This window comes from Balaenoptera physalus (assembly GCF_965194825.1).
Source record: "Balaenoptera physalus genome assembly, chromosome: 11".
Classification (NCBI taxonomy): domain Eukaryota; kingdom Metazoa; phylum Chordata; class Mammalia; order Artiodactyla; family Balaenopteridae; genus Balaenoptera; species Balaenoptera physalus.
The window spans coordinates 24,810,817-24,825,883 of record NC_138896.1 but is presented as its reverse complement, the minus strand read 5'-3'; the positions used below and the strand labels follow the sequence as shown (position 1 = coordinate 24,825,883).

The 15,067-nt window shown below is 37.7% G+C and overlaps 1 long non-coding RNA gene across 1 annotated transcript; it reads left to right on the top strand.

The window, feature by feature from the left end:
* The first annotated feature begins 1,568 nt into the window (after positions 1-1,568).
* On the top strand, positions 1,569-12,729 carry LOC309637339. The gene is made up of 2 exons (XR_014250490.1): positions 1,569-2,511; positions 11,183-12,729. It is a non-coding gene; the product is annotated as an uncharacterized lncRNA (long non-coding RNA).
* Positions 12,730-15,067: the final 2,338 nt, after the last annotated feature.

Sequence of the window (15,067 nt, the reverse complement as noted above, 5' to 3'; positions counted from 1 at the left end):
CTAACAAAAGATCAAGATGAAAAAAAAAATTAATTACATGGGACTGAGTGAACTGATGAGGATGAGTATAATTTTTGTGACTTTCTGTCTGAATTAAAAAAAAAAAAATCCCACAAGGACTCAGAGGCAAAGAATATACAAATCAATTTTCACTGCAAAGTAAAGGAGCTGTTACAGTGGAGGATTACTGGACTGAATGTCAATATTATGACATAGTGTGAGTGTGTTTCATGTTTGGTAATTGCAATCATTGTTGCTTTTGTTGTGGTCATCCATGTACAATGCTTGGTGTCAGTCTATTTATCTCTTGTAAAAATAAAATACAGTGTGTGTGTATGAAAAAAATAAAAAATAAAAAATAAAAATAAAAAAAGAGAAAGTGTTCATTGGTCTTGCCTAGTTATCACGCCTACTGAATTTTAGAAGCGCATTGTTAATTTTACAGTTTCATGTGGCATTTGATTTATATTTTTATCTCTTCAGCCCTTCATGTTACATTAAATATGTTAGTAAAGTTCTGTTACATTCTTTGCTTCCTACATATTACGTTTTGTTGGTATTGTGAAGACAGACACTTTTTCTGTACGCAGTTAGCTCTATTCTTGTGAGTTCTCTGAATAGCTTAGTTTTCCAGAGCCAAGTGATGTTGCCCTACACCTGATCCTCATTGGCTGGAGAGAACATGTTCAATGCCAGATTTGCTGTTCCGCTTAAACACAACTTCTCCAAATGTTCTTTATCAGTGAATTCTACTTTAGCTTAGGATCTCTTTGTGGAAAAGAGGTGGTGGTGGGTGGGAGTTGAGCAGAGCAAGGCAGGACTGCAAAACCACTCTGGATGTTTTCTTTTTTCCCTCTGGTACCTTGAACCTGTCTCTAGGATTTATTTCTTTAGACCCAAACTATAATTATTAATATGGTGATCAGAGCTAATGGAATAAATCATCTCCATATAAGAACAAAATAACACCAAAAAAACAACACTTTTGAAAATTAAGCAGCATGGTAGAGAGGAAAGCTAATTATTTTTTAAAAATTGCTCAATACAGTAGCAGCCTTGTATAAATAGGTACTTTTCATATTGATTTTTGGAAACACAATATCACATGATTTTGACTGAAACTGCATTAAATCTATGTGTTATATTCCTTTCTGGGAACAACGTATTCTCCCTCACCTATTCATCTTTTGAAGTCTCAGAAAAGTTTTGTAATATTTTCACTAATGACTCCTTGTTAAATGTATGACTTAGTATTTTACAGTTTTTTTTTTTTTTAATTTATTTTTATTTATTTTATTTTTGGCTGTGTTGGGTCTTCGTTTCGTGTGAGGGCTTTCTCTAGTTGTGGCAAGTGGGGGCCACTCTTCATCGCGGTGCACAGGCCTTTCACTCTCGCGGCCTCTCTTGTTGCGGAGCACAGGCTCCAGACGCGCAGGCTCAGTAGTTGTGGCTCACGGGCATAGTTGCTCCGCGGCATGTGGGATCTTCCCAGACCAGGGCTCGAACCCATGTCCCCTGCATTGGCAGGCAGATTCTCAACCACTGCGCCACCAGGGAAGCCCTACAGTTTTAAAATAGATACTTTTTTCTTTTTCTGTAACTACTTTTTCTTATAGTCTTTCATGGCTTAGTCTGCCAGAAACAAAGGATGCTGCCTTCCATATGGTTCTAATTTGCCTGAGAGGAAACTTTCCAATGTCTCATTTTGGTTTCACTTAAACCCAACTTCTGCAAAGTTTGTTTGTCACCACAGTCTGGCTAGAGAGGAGTGGCACTGTGGAGACTGAGGGTGAGGAAGTTACTCCATGGGTGTGCCTTCTAGGGCGCTCTGCTTCTCTGTCTAGAAAAATGTTCCACATGTAACAGAGAAGTGAAGGGCTTAGCAGTCAGCTGAGACCACATGTACTGTACTACCCTGTTATCTAGGTCATGATCAAGAACTTAAACCAAGGATGGGTTCACACCCATACACCTGTAGAGAAATGAGAACCGTAAATATTAACACCTTAAAGTGTTTCTACTTCTGGAAATGCTGAGGATACTTAATTTCTTTATGTCCACTCAGTCCCAAGTGAATTTCATGATATGCCAGTTGGGTCTTATGGTGTAGACTCTGTTTACTAAACAGCACACGCTCATAAAATCGACTGTGAGTTCAACCTACCGGTGTGAGCCTGATTTTTGCAGTTTTAGAATCAACCAACAAATTCTGGGATGTGTAAATGGTGGAAAGGAAATCCGGACGGGGTGAAGGGATGGACCCAGCTATTTCCCCTGATGTCTGGGATCTGGTGAGTTTCCTGGAGGTGGCTAGAACAACGTCAGAATCTAAAACATGAAATGGCTATTTCTCTCAAATTCCTTCTCTTTTCCCCTTTCTCCCCAAACATAAAGAAAGCCAGGCTTCTTTTGGCTTTTGATCCTGCCCCAGACGTGTTGGATCCTTATTAGCCAGACTGGTGAGAAAATGAAGACAGATTGCGAGATTACCCTCCAGCCATGGTGATAATGGTAATTAATAATAATGATAATAACCATAATGCCTAATATATTGAGAGCTTACTATATGCCAGACACTCTTTGAAGTGTTTTTACTATATTAACTGACTTAATCTTTATGATATCATGAGGTAGGTATATTATTATTACTTCCCTTCCTCATTTTATCAGTTAGGAAATTGTAGCATGGAGGAGTTGAATTCTTGCCTAAAGCTACAGCATTAATAAGAGGTGGAGCCAGGATTCAAACCCAGGCAGTCTAACCCCAGAGTGATGTGCCAGAGGGCCCTTGTGCTACCCTGTGTCACAGAAGGCCATTGATGCCGTACTTCCCCTCACAGGCACTGGACCAGTTGTTAAACCACCCACTTAATTCTTCTAAAGAAGTGGAAAGTTGTATTTTTGCAGCTGACTAAGCTCTTCTTGTGGACTCCCTATGGGTAGAAAAGGGGTCTTCTGTATCCCTTTGTTTCTCATACTTAACACAGTATTTGACTCATGCATGCACGTATGAACACTCCTGAGGAGATCCAGGATCATTTATCTTCCAGTTATTTAAAGAGATGATATACTTTGGAGTCTTCATGATCAGCTGAAGAATCTGAAATGTTATACAGTTAGACTTAGAAATCTTATAGTCTCAAACACATTGAGGCTAAAAAATCTTTCCAACTTTATCAAAAACCAAAGAAATGTTCCTGAGCTGAGACCATTGCTAAACATGGCCAAAGAGTCAAGGCTACACCCAACCCCAGAAGTTCCAACACAAAAGTTGCTGTATTTTAACTACAGACTGGACACTTCTTCTGAAAGTTTCCTTTTGCAGCAAAAAGAGTGTGAATCTCAATAGCGTTCTTCTGTCTGCTTGCTTGGGCATCACAGGAATCATGGGCTGTGAATTTAAGGCCCATCAGATTTGGGGAGTGTTCATGTTTTTTCTCTCCTCTTTATCTCTGAGGAACAAAGTGGTAATTATTTAAGTTCCATGAGGTGATTGATTAAAAAAAGAACATTTTGGAGGGAAATGAGAAGTAGAAATGGCTAAAGATATTTTATAATAACTTTATATAAAGTATGGTATAACCTATAAAAATATCAGATCACTATGTTGTACACCCAAAACTAATATGTTATTGTAAATCAACTATACTTCAATGGAAAAAAAAAAAGACCAAAGGTATGTAAAAGGATTGAAAAGTGGGCTTGAGAGCTCAGCTAAGATTGGAGACTTACATGTTTATGGCCACAATCCTAGGGGGACCATGAATGCCTGTGGGAGAAGAAGAAAGGTAGGGAATAGGCACAGTGGGGACGGCATGGGCAGATAACTTCAGAAATTCTATATAATGCTCCACATTCAAATATTCCATATACTAATTTCACTGAACTGAGATGTAAATGGAATTTCTTTCCCCCCATCCCTGCCCTCCACCACAACTTTGAGTATGCCTTTTGGACATTTTAGTCTGCCAGAGACAAATGATGCTGCCTTCCTTCCTTCTTCTTATTAGCTGGAAAGAAAAGTATTTTATGATACATCACGATTTCATGTAAATGTGGTTTATGCAAAGATTTATGTCATCATCCTTCCTGTTGAACCACAGCCCTGGTCTAACAACCACTTCCCAAACAACTCCTCTCTTCCTACAAGCATCAAATAGATTATTCGTTTTTCTGAGGTTTTCAATGTAAACTTTAGATGGCAATATAGTCTTTGGTCAATCCTCCAACAATCTTCATACAAGATGTGAAGAACATAAGAACAAACTATTTATACATAAGTTTATCAAAGGAATGTATTGTAGGTTAACCCTCCCAATTGTGAAGGAAATTTTCACTAAGGCACAATATTTTACAGGGCACCTTCTTAGCATATGAATCCAACATATTAGTAACATCGTAGAATTTTCTCAAGAAGAGAAAAAAGCATTTGGGAAACCCATTGCGATAAGAAGGATCCGTAATTGTTTGGTATAACAGTGAGGCTTGTGTCCAGCTCTGGGTCAGACAGAAATAGGGCCACTGTTTCAATATTTGACAGAGAATGGGGTTTTGAATGGTGAGGACTGCATTATCCAGAGCTCCGGATCTTAGAGTTCACATTTGGACAGAGATTGGAAGCATGCTTACTGCCAGCTCTGGGGCCCAAGCAGTGAAAGAGCCCCCTGCTGGAGGCCAGACCTCAAACCCTGTGCATATGCTGGCCCATTACTAAGGGCACAGGTATATTTCCTGGAACAGTGAACACTTCAGGGCCTGGACTAAATTAGCCAGCGCCCTCTCTCCCTTCACCCCACCCAATGGTAAATCCAGTAAAGCAGCCCTAATTTGCTTTGCATTATAGGATTTGCTAAATGTGATGGCTGTTACTTTAAGCCAAGTAGCTTCTGTTGCTGACTCAAGAGCAATGTGTAATGGTAACTCGAGTATAAGAATAGAATTATTATGCATTGCTATGCAGATTTACCAGTGACAGATAATCTGTCTCACTGTCTATTCATATACCTGTTCTTTTCTAGTGCTGAATAAAGATCTACACAATAGTAAGCAGTTTGTAACAAGATTGGTACCACGAAATGCTCAATTTTAGCTCTCTAGGGTTTTCTCTCTTGAAGTTTGTTGTATCTTTCTTACTTTTGCCAAGGCAGTATCAACTAAGCTTGTAAATTTTGAAATCTCTTTCTTCCAGTAGATTTTCTATGTCTAAATTTTAATTTAAGACTAGGAATCCTTTCTGACCCTTGGACACTGAAAGGAAGCATCTCTCTCTTCCTTTGTTTACTTACCAACCTTTCTATGAGCTGGTGAGTCTGGAGGTTAAAGTACAAACTGGAAGTAATAAATCTCCCTGCTAGGTACCTCAGTTATTGAGATCTCCTTAATATGGAAGTCCTTACTATGTCCCTTGGGGAAAATGAAGGACATGACTGGCTTTGTGGTGTTGGTCATGGGAAATCAGCTGCACTGTGTCAAGTAATTCGGTGAAAGGCGCTGATGTCTTCCCCTACTCTGAGCATTTTGATCTGAAGGACTTCTTCATATCAAACCTCTGGGGATCCCCAGAGATTCTGAGAATGTTTCTGAGAACATTTCCCGTAACAGAATTCTGGTTACTTCTATTCTTCTTTGTCTGCTATTATGATCCCTGCCTCTCTGAACATCCTTGTGCATGTCTCCTGGTCCACATGTGTAAAGTTCCTTAGAGCATATGTAAGGGTAGAATTGCTGTGTATTGTATGCGTATTTATAGCTTTACTAGATTTAACTAGTTGTATGAATTTACACCTCCACTATCAGTGTATAATTAATCTAACTAATTGACTTTCTTGCCGGTAGTTGGTATTTTCAGACTTTTTCATTTTGTCCATCTGTTGAGTATTAAATGGTGCCTCTTGGTGCTTTTATAATGCATTTTACTGATTACTAATAAGGTTGGGAATCTTCACATGTGTATTGGTCTACTCTGTTTCCTTTTCATAATCTAGCTCTAGCCCTTCCAGTGACAATAATTCCTCATTATTTTTATAAATATATAAAAATATGTCTAGATAGAAATAAGTTTATAGGGGTTAGATTTTAGTTTTTACTATCTCAATTTCCTATATAAGTTATATGCATTAAAATGATTTCTCCCAATTTGCTACGTATTTTTAAAAGTGTCTTAAGGTTGATATAATTTTAAGAAACATGTAATAAAGTCAATTTATCTATATTTTACATTTTTTTATTATATTCCTGTTAAGAAATGATTCCTTACCTAAGCTCATAAAAGTAAACTTCTAAATTTTTCACTAGAAGTTAAAATTTTTTCTTGTTCACATTTAAGTACTTATTTTTCATGGAATTAATTTTTGTTATGTGTTATATGGTCTGGATCCAATGCTGAGTTTTCCCTCTGGATAATCAACCTCACAGGATGATTTATTAAAAACTATACCATTTCCTAAATGAATTCCAATGCCAACTCCAGTAGATGGATGGGTTGGTTCTGGGCCCTTTGTTTGTGTTCGTTTGCCTACATGTCTGTCCCTGCACCAATCTTACTCTCTTATTTTTACTTAAGTTTCACAACATTTTGGTCAGAGTAGATACTTGATATGAGTTCAATCTTCTTAAATTTGTTAAGACTTGTTTTGTGACCTAACATATGATCTATCCTGGAGAATGTTCTGTTTGTGCTTGAGAAGAACATACGTGTATTCTGCTGCTGTTGGATGGAATGTTCTATATATGTCCGTAAGGTTCATTTGGTCTAAGTTGTCACTCAAGTCCATTTTTTCTTATTGATTTTCTACATGGATGATCTATTTATTGTTGAAAGTGGAGTAATGGACTTGAGAGTCACCTACTCTATTACATTACTTTCTGTTTCTCCCTTCAGATCTGCTAATAATTGTTTTCTATATTTAGGTGCTCCAACAGCCATCTATTTCAACAGTGCCCTGGGCATCAATTCCTCTATAAACTAATCCAATAAAGTTGTGACTCTTTCTATGGGATAGTTTCTGAGGTCAGTGTTTGATATTTGTTCTGACGCCAGGAGGGCACCCCTCAGCTCTCTTATTCCCTTGTTTTTACCTGCAAACTAGCCAACCTATAGCCTAGGATGTGTCTTCATTAGATCCATGAATTGCCTCCCAATTGCCTTTCGTCACAACATCTACTGCTCATGAGAGTGCCTTTCTGTAATTATTTTCAGTTAATTGAAATGATCAGTGACAGTGGAATAAAAATTAAATGTTTATTAACATTTATCATGTTTGAGGAATCAGTTCAGTGTTAACATGGGCAATCATGTAATTCAATTCCTTAATTTCAATGATGAAGAATGAGAAGCTCAAAAGAGTAAGTCATTGGACTAGCCTACAGATCAGGTCCCAGAATTCTGACCTTATGACAGTGAACACTGCTTTTCCCACCCCAGTGTATATTCACTAACTGAGCTACAGGATAACTCTGATCAAGTGAAAGTTGCTTTGTATTGGAAGAATATTAAAAGAGGAAATGTTAAGTTGAGGTGCGTGAAATTCGTAGAATGAAGGTTCACTCAACTCTTACTCCAGATACTCTTCTGACCTCAGAAAAACTAGTATTTTATTTCCTGGGTTTTGGACTTAGGCAGAACTAAGTTTGGATCCTAATAATTATGACCTTATATTTCTTAAACTCACTAAATCTTAGTATCCTATTCATTTATTAATTAATTGCCTAGCTGGTTATTCCATGCTAAGAACTACTCTGGGTGCTGAAAATTCAGCCGTTAAGAAAAATTCAAGACTGTCATGATGATAAATAGAGAGATAATACATCTGGAAGTGCTGCTTCTCTAGAGAAAAACTGTCAGCATGTGGTATGGTAATACGACTTTCCCTTAAATTGTCCTATGACAATCAGCAGGTGGGTTCATGGACTTTTTCACAATTTCCATCTCGTCCACCACAGGTACTCATGCGTCAGTGTCAAGGAGAGTTCAGTGTCATAGCCATTTCCTTCTTTTTAAAACTTGAGCAGGGACTTCCCACAGATGCATGAAAAATATCAGGTTCCCTCTCCTTTTTCCATCCAACACCAAATGCTTAGATACCCTCCACTCTGCTTCACAACTACAAAATGTGGGGTTTTTTTTGTTCTCTAACATGGACTATCATTTTTTTCCATGAAACTAGGTTGTCAGCCACTCCTCTCACTACATATTAGTCATCCTGCCTCTTCTCCATCTTCTCCCCAAGACATGGGATCAGATCAGACCTTCTTAAAAGATACATCTGCTTGGAGACAAGTGATGCTGCTTCATTTTCTATCCCTATTGGTTGAAGAGAAAGGTTAAAGGGATGGGGATTTCCAGGAATGCTTTTCTTTCTTAAAATGCTTCAGTATGAAAAGCTGGAATGCCTTCCTAAAAAGGAATTAACCTGGGCCTGAGTTAACAGATGAGGCAGATTCTGGGTTTGAGGGCTCAGCCTGTAGGTGCTGCCTTTGAAAAGAGAGAAGATGCATTCCTTCTAAAAGGACTCATCTTTCCCTCTTTATCAAATGATATTTCCTAGTGCAATTATGAGAACATTAGTGCTCAGTAAATTCAAACCTTCCTTCCATTCTAACTGTCACTTCTTAACCTTGTAACTGCATTGGGATTACCAGAATAGCTTGGTTCATTTCCCCTTCTATTTGCAGCTATACAATTTTGCTTTGTTGGGGGTAGCTTCACTTTGTATTTTCCCTTCTATTCCTTAAGGAAGGCTATTCTCTCACATCGGCCAGGACTCTTCTCCCTGCCTGCATCTTTCATCCTTTATTGTCCCTGCATATCCTTCCATTATATTTTATTTGCCTCTTCTGTTCTGTAATTAACCTGAAACATACCCCCTTTCCTCTTTTCATGACTCTTACTACCTCACATAAATGGAGAACTCCAATCTTTAATTTTTAATGTTCTTACAGATTTGTAAAACATTTTATCAATTTTTTCCCACTTTTGACAACATATGGCTCCACCAATTTATGCTTTAACTATACGTTATAAACAAATCTATTGCAGCTCTTGTTGTAGTGTATTATAGCAAGACTATGTAGGCTCTGAACTCCTAGGAACAAGATCTACAAATCCCTTTCATCCTGGCAATGCCAGCACCTTGAAGAATGCTTCGCATAATTTTCAGCACTAATACATTTTTACTAAATTTATAGTCTTCAGAGAGAATATTCTTTTCTTTTTTGAAGTCAGAAGAATAGAATTCCTGTACTCCTATTATCACTTCTAAAAATAGTATGAAATGTTATTTGTAGGGTTGTTACAAAGATTAAATGAGATAATTGAAAACTGCTTAATCAGGGCCCAGAACTATTGATTTCTTTTTCCATCATTGTCCCTGCACTTTCTCATGATAACCAGCAGGTGGAGAGGTGGCCCTTAATACCTCTCTCTTCTTTCAGTCTTCTCTCCACCACAGAGATTAAATTTTTACCAGCAATGAGATACTAGCATCATAGCAATTTCCTTTCCATTTAATCCTGTCCAGGGGCTTTCCAAAGATGCCTGAAAAGGAATAAATATCCTGATTATAGCACTCTAGACCCATCTAAATCATGCTTGAATACCAAAAGGGGAGAGTTCTTGGCAATCCACATAGCCATATTCTGTTGCTTCTCACAAACTCTAGGTATTAGACCTTCCTCTCACCACATAACTCATAACTTGTCCTGACTCCACTTTCTCACAGGATCTTGAAACCAGACTAATACTAGGACCATTACAGTAACATTATTTGGTGGAGACAAATGATGTTACTTCACTTATTGGTTGTATAGGAAGGAAAGTGATAGAAATGAGAATTTCCATAAAGTATCTTTGTTCAGCAAATTGACCTGCTTTGTCCTAGAAGAAAGAGCCTAGGACCCAGGCTAGAGAAGCAGCCTGAGATTGAAGGACTGGGTCTTTTGGTATTACTCCTGAAAAAAGAAAAGAGGCAGTTCTTTTTTTTTAAAATTGAAGTATAGTTGATTTACAATGTCATGTTAGTTTATATATATGACATATATATATATATATATATATATTTATATAAATAAATATATATATATTTCAGATTCTTTTCCCTTACAGGTTATTACAAAATATTGAGTATAGTTCCTGTGCTATACAGTAACTCTTTGTTGTTTATCTATTTTTTATATAGTAGTGTGTATATGTAAATCCCAAACTCCAATTTATCCCTCCCCTTCCCCTCATTTCCCCTTTGGTAACCATATGTTTGTTTTCTATGTCTGTGAGTCTAGAGGAGAGATGGTTCTAAAAAGCTCTGCATTTACTTTCCCTACTCATCCAATAGTAGTACCCTTACAAGTTTGTGAAGACACAAGACATTCAGTGATACCAGCCCTCCAGTCTCACCCTCACCTCCCTAGAATTGAAGCTCTTCTTATACCTATATGACACCTGGGTTACCAACAGTTGATTTTGCTGCTTTGCATTTGTGTATCTCAGTTCATCACTTTACTAAAGAAGTAACTGCTCTGCTCAGCCTCTAAGGCCTTTCATGCAACAGGTCCTCTCTGCATATCCGCTCTTATTCCACACTGTTCTTCAACGTGGACATTCACTCAAGTCAATCAGGGCTTCTCCTAAAATTACTTCACTCCTCCTTCCCCCAGTACTTCCAACCCTAAGCCAGTACTGTTTTTGTTCATATGATTCATGATTGTTCCTTTTGCACTGCTGTTCTGAATCATTTCTTCCTCCTTCTCTGATTCAAGTCTCACTTCTGCAAACGAACTACATTTTCAAGTTTCTTCTAAATACTCCAACCTATATGAATATACCCTTTTTCTACTATGTTTAAACTTGATTACTTTAAAATAATACCCATTTGTATTTTCATTGTAATTATAAATGCCTGTCTTCTTTTTTCTTTTTTTAAATTGAAGTATAGCTGCTGTACAATATTATATGTTACATGTGTACAGTACAGTGATTCACAATTTTTAAAGGTTGTACTTCCTTTATAGTTATTATAAAATATTAACTATATTCCCCGGGTTGTATATTCTTGCAGCTTATTTTACACCTAATAGTTTGTACCTCTAAATCCCTTACCCCTATGTTGCCCCTCCCCTTCACTGTATTTATTCATAATGTATTGTTTATTAATTCAACAACTATTTATGATTACCTCCTCTGAACCAGGTGTTTCTCCAGGAACTGAGAAAGAACGGTACACAAAGAAGATAAAGTCTCCGACTCACAGAGTTATTATTCTACTTGTCTTTCTTTCTTTCCCGGTGGAGATTGATAATCCTGAGATCTTTATCTTGGTATTGCTAGCCACTAGCACTCTTTTGAATATAAGAGGTATCCAGTAAGTGTTTGCGCTTTGAATTTCACCAGTTGTACTCCATGCTTCTATGTCCATGTAGCACTTAGCATGATGCTTGACATTCATAGGTGAGCAGGATTAAATTTGCTGTTTAATTGATATCATCGAGTCAAGGAGAAATTAAGATGAACATTAAGGAAGACTTTTCTTTTCTGACTTTGGAAGTGATGATTTTGGGGGTAATCTCTGCCATGCCACTCTCCTTCCCCTCTTTGCATTTTCACACTTTGGTTCATCACCTTCCTAAAGGTCACCTTGTTTCCCAGATTTAACTGCCCCTTTCCTTCCAGTGATTTCCAAAGTATTCGAGAGTGTGTTCCTCTGTCGTTCTTATTCCTCTTTTTCCTAGAACCATAGAAACTGGAGCCCAGCTAGTGAGAGGCTTCTAGAATCAGCATGATATGCTTGTTGAAGGTCCTCATCAGGAGTTTTCCTAGTACATCCCATGATACTCACTAGTTGTACCCAATAAATTCTTACTATCCCTATTTAAATGTTATACTTGTGACTTCCGGGTAATCTTTTTCTTTATGACTAGTGAACTTTGTATCCTATTTTTAAAATCTTTTTATACTTCAAGGTCATAAAGATATAACCTAACATTATCTTCTAAAGATCTTATTGCATTGCGTTTTTATATATAGATATACAATTCAACTGGAATTAATTTTGCGTATGGTGTGAGATAGGTGTCAAATTTCATTCTTTTTTTTAAATAAGGGTATCCAACTGATTCAGCAGCATTTATTGACAAGACCATCCTTTCCTAGCTGCTCAATTGAAAACGATTAGGTCACAAAAGAGGCACAAAAGAGAACATACTGTAATAATTCAATTTATATAATGCTACTAAGCACGTTTAGAAATAAATGTCAGGTTGGGAAAGTACGTGGAAAATCAAGGAAGTGATTGGTATAGACATCTGGGTAATGAATTATCCTGGTGGAGAGAGAGAGAGGAGTGTGGATGGAAAGAGGCACATTATGCACTTACAGGGTGTTGGCCCAATGTCCCCAATGTTCTATTTCTTGATCTGGGCAGTGGTTCCATGAATATTGGCACTATAAAAATTAAGTTGTACATTTATGCTTTCTGTGTTTTTCTATGTGTGTGTTCTACTTCACTACAAAGTATCAAAAATGTAAAATGTTTAATTTCCTGACTAGACCCTTGTAGTCAATATTATTGAGTATCACTAAGTGATCAGCATTTTTCCATGTGTTGGGGATGCAGCAGTAAACTGAAAATACAGTGTGATACAACATAGCCATTTCGAGGCTATGATGAGAACTAAATGAACTAAAGTGTCTGGAAGTACATAATCAGTGCCTTGTAGAAAATAAATGATAATTCATTCTTTGATTTTCCCTTCATTTGTCTGTGCAACCAGAGTTGGGATAGTAGATCTCATTCACAGTCCCCATCTCTTCTAGGTCAGGAACAGCAGGGAGATACCAGCATCATAGCTTTTTATTTGTGCTTTTTAATCATAGCCAGGGACTTCCTACATAGGTATGAGAAGTCAGGCATCATATCTCTATCAAAACGCCTATCTCCTCCAATCCTCACTCCACACTTTGCTTTACTCTGCAAATACTCTTTCCTCGCTAACCACTTAATCATGTCCTAATTCATTCCACTAAAGGATATTTTTGGCTTTTATTATCAATATCTAACTTAGTCATTCTGTCCTTTCCTGATTCCTACCCAAGACTTTAAATAAGACCTTCTGGTCAGATGTATCTGCTGGAGATAAGTGATGCTGCCTCATTCTTTATCCCTATTGGTTATAGGAAAAAAGAAACCAAACAGTTATCTGAGGAAGGATGTGGTTTTTCCAGCAAATCTTTCTCTTTCTCTTTCTTTCTCCAAAATGTCTCACTCAGAAGGAAAGAATCAACTCCCAGGCGGATAAAAGGGATGATCTTTCTATCTCCAAAAGGAAAGAAAAGATACTTCTAAAAGATCTCATGTTCCTCCCTTATTCATCAAATATCAGTTTTTTATATTATACATGTCTAGCAGTCCTACATTGTTTTTTCCTACTGTCATCACACTAATCTCTTTGCCCAACCCCTCATAACTAACCTTGGGTTGCTGAAAGTTTTCCTAGTTAATATTTTTTTCTAACCTCATTCCCATCTTTCTAAAAGATGTAATTTTACCATTTTTACAATGACTTACCTAGCATAGTTTAACTCTGCATATCCACTCTCTCATATTGCCCAACATTATTTAGGTAGGATTACAATTCTGTCAAAAAGGACTCTTCACCATCTACTGCCTCCTGACCACTCCCTCCCTCCTACACATATGATTTCACTGTGGTTCCTATTCCCCAGAGGTCTCTAAACAACCCGAAACAACCCCTTCCTCTATGTTCTAAGTCTCACTTCCTCCAGAACTCACGTCTCTACAAATGCTTCCTTGTTATTGTAAATTATGTTTTTACTTGGTTTTAATTATTTTGTTGTATCAATTTGTGTTTTGATTGTTTTTTTTGTAGATGTTTCTACTGTAGGTCTTGTAACATTGTTTTCCTTTAATTTTATATTTCTATCTTTATTGTGGGTTCTAGTTTTCTTAAAAGTACGATCTAAATCATATATATCTTTTCATCCCTAGCATGTGGCTCCAACAATTTCTCCTACATAGACACAGATAACTATTTCTTCCTAGAAAATGAGAGGATGAACTGACTAGTGACCAAGGGTGAACCAGTCCCAGGATCATGTCCCAGATGATACTCTGTGCTCCTTATTTCATAGTTTATTATTAATCACAAAAGATTTTCTGGATGCTTACTCTTTGGGTCTTTTGAATGTCCTTTATTCTACTTTCTCCCAGTCCTCAATATATCCACAGAAGGTCTCATCAAAACTGTATTCTGATATTTTATAGAATTACCTATTTCAGACCCTCTTGAGATTGATCTCTCATCTCCTCATTCTCCTGTACCAAATGCTGGAGTCCATGAAGTGCAAAGGGGCTAGTGTTAGCCATGTGCTTATTTTGGGCCTCTGGTCAGGAGCTTTCCTAGAATATCCTGTGGGAATCAGTAGCCTTGTCCCAGTGTTTTCCCATTATTTTCCCATTATTCACTATCCCTATTTAATGCTGCTGCTGAGGTATTTCTTCTTTTCTTGACTAGACTTTAGTAATCCTGGCCCATGGCACCATCTTGGTTCACTCTCCATATCTTATTGTCCTTCTGTGGCTCACATGTGCTACTTCCTATGAACCATCTGTGCTCTTGGTCACAGAACACAATGCTCAGCTTTTTCCCCAGGTCCTATTCCTTCTCCCAAACATTTGCATTTAAAGAAATGTTTCTTCTCTATCTCCCTTTTCTACACTCACCTTCTTTTATCTGCCCTAGTATTCACAAAAATATTTCCAGTTCTCTTGGGACCTTTCATGAAAAAAAATTGCTGAGGCAGTCCAAGATGGCCATGTAGGAAGACCGTGAACTCACCTCCCATGAACACACCGAATCTACCGCTCCATATGAAACAGTTCCCTCTGAAAAAGACCTGAAGAGTAGCTGAGCAGCTACTTCACGTTGCAGACAAGAAAAGGGCCACATGGAGGTGGGTAGGAGAGGCTGAGACAAGGTCTCGCCATAAACCCCAACCCTGACACAGCAACCGTAACAGGGAGGGAACCCACAGGCCTAGAGCTTCTTTCTGAGAAGC